The sequence below is a fragment of the Octopus sinensis genome, unplaced genomic scaffold (assembly GCF_006345805.1).
Source record: "Octopus sinensis unplaced genomic scaffold, ASM634580v1 Contig02736, whole genome shotgun sequence".
Taxonomy (NCBI): Eukaryota; Metazoa; Mollusca; class Cephalopoda; order Octopoda; family Octopodidae; genus Octopus; species Octopus sinensis.
This window is the reverse complement of record NW_021825959.1, coordinates 7,501-10,000: the sequence shown is the minus strand read 5'-3', so window position 1 is coordinate 10,000 and position 2,500 is coordinate 7,501. Positions and strand designations below refer to the sequence as shown.

Below are 2,500 nucleotides of genomic sequence, written 5' to 3'. Positions count from 1 at the left end.
GCTGAAGATGAAGTAAAGCTGTGAAATAATCATAGCAGTCCGCTTTAGAGACTGCTTGGTTCTTGAGGTTGTCTTCCTTTCTCATCAGGAGTAAACCCCGATTGCCATCAAACAATTCTTCCACATTTTCTGGAAACAGTATTAAATTTCAAAATTCAAAGATTTATCGTGTACCGTATTGAATATATCTTTATTCGTCTTGTTCAAGTACTTACCATTGGCCACGTTGAATAATTTCTCTCAGCCCGTAATCGTTATACATACATACATGGATAAAAACATGTATGTATATATCTGTGTGTGTGTATGTATATATGTATATAGATATATATATATATATATATATATATATATATATATATATATATACCGGAGTAGTAAACACATAAATGTGAAACAAGGTGGAAAAAGGAGTACTCAAATACCAAAACCATATTGGCATAGAAATAATTTTCTTTTGCCTTTGTTTATAAGTTGTTTATAATTTTAACATTTAAAGGGATTTTAATATGCTGGCACTTTTTGATTGAATTTTTTTCTGTAAAAAAACTTCATCCTATATTAGTAGTATCTATATATATATATGCATACATATGTACGTGCTTGTATATATATGTATGCATGTATACATATATGTATATATGTATATATATATATATATATATATATATATGTGTGTGTGTGTGTGTGTGTGTGCGTGTGTGTGTATATATGTGTGTATATACCGGTATATATAAATGGAATGGAAGCACTCCGTCGGTTACGACGACGAGGGTTCCGGTTGATCCGAATCAACGGAACAGCCTGCTCGTGAAATTAACGTGTAAGTGGCTGAGCACTCCACAGACACGTGTACCCTTAACGTAGTTCTCGGGGATATTCAGCGTGACACAGAGAGTGACAAGGCCGGCCCTTTGAAATACAGGTACAACAGAAACAGGAAGTAAGAGTGAGAGAAAGTTGTGGTGAAAGAGTACAGCAGGGATCACCACCATCCCCTGCCGGAGCCTCGTGGAGCATTAGGTGTTCTCGCTCAATAAACACTCACAACGCCCGGTCTGGGAATTGAAACCACGATCCTATGACCGCGAGTCCGCTGCCCTAACCACTGGGCCATTGCGTCTCCACTATATATAAATATACACACACGCACATACCGGTATACATGTTAAGCGTGCACATATTTTCTCACTTATTCAAACAAAAATATCCATGCAGTCTCCACGCACTTAACTTTCTGCATACATAATATTTAATATAGAAATGAATTGGTGAAGTAAATAAATTATGAGAATATCCATAAATTATTTCAACCATTTTTCTAAATCTGCTGCAGGTGTTTCGGTTTATTTTGGAATAGCTATAATATATATAATCAAAAAACAAAATAAAGATTCATTATAGGGAACGCTCATAGCGTTTAAAAGTTTAAGGTTATGACTATCTTTATATATAGCGGTTCCTTAAAAGATGCTGTCAGAATAAGTACCAGATTTTGAAAAAATATATATACTTTGGTCTATTTGTTCGAATAAAAACGTTCAAGGTGGTCCCTCAACATGGCTGCAGTCCATTGCCTGCAATAAGTGGAAAAAAAAAAAAAAGATTATATCAGATGAACTCCTGCAAAGAAAAGAATGTTTTTAATAAAGGATTATTCCGGTTTCAAAGATTGACTTTTTACCAATTCTCTCTCGTCTCTCTCTCTCTCTCTTACCTCTCCTGCCTCGTCTCTCTCTCTCCTCCTTCTCCTGCCTCGTCTCTCTCTCCCTTCTCTTGCCTCGTCTCTCTCTTTCTCTCTGACTGACATATGCATACGTCATTTTGTGTACATACAGTGGGGTAAATTTATACGATAGACAGCCATGCTTTCACGTTATGTAACAATAGATATATATTTCTTTACTACAACAATGTGCTATGCTTACTGCACCTAGGTTTCCCAAGCGGTCACCATCTAAGTACTGACTAGGCTCGACGTTGCTTAACTTCGGTGATCAGACGAGAACCGGTGCTTTCAACGTGATAGATATAGCAATATACATATTCTTGTTGCTGATATAAAATTATTAAATTTCGGTTGAAAAAACTGATAAGTATTATATTGTTCTTTAAGTGAACATCTCAAATATGCCTTTTTCTCTCGTTATACGAGATGGTGCTGGAAAGTTCCTGGCTTTAAGGGTAACGCGAAAGACCCATTTGGAGACCCAGCTTCCGAGTTCTTTTACAGGGCTTAGAAAAACTGAAGGGCCGCTGCAATAAATGCGTGAATGTAAGAGGGGATATGTTGATTGAAATCGTAATTTACTGATCCTCCTGTATTCTCTTTCATCCGTATCCAGGACCTTTTCAGCATCCCCTCTTATATCGGGTATGTATTTACTTTCTTCGCTACAATTATTCTCAACCAGTTACTGTTCACTCAAACTTTTGATTAATTACGCGCTTCAGATATTTTCATGACTGTTTAGTTATTGCTGAAGATATACTTCTAGAA

At 36.2% G+C, this 2,500-nt stretch overlaps 1 pseudogene; it reads right to left on the bottom strand.

The window, feature by feature from the left end:
* Nucleotides 1-1,921: 1,921 nt before the first annotated feature.
* Nucleotides 1,922-2,043, bottom strand: LOC115227333 (annotated as a pseudogene).
* Between the last annotated feature and the right edge of the window lie 457 nt (nt 2,044-2,500).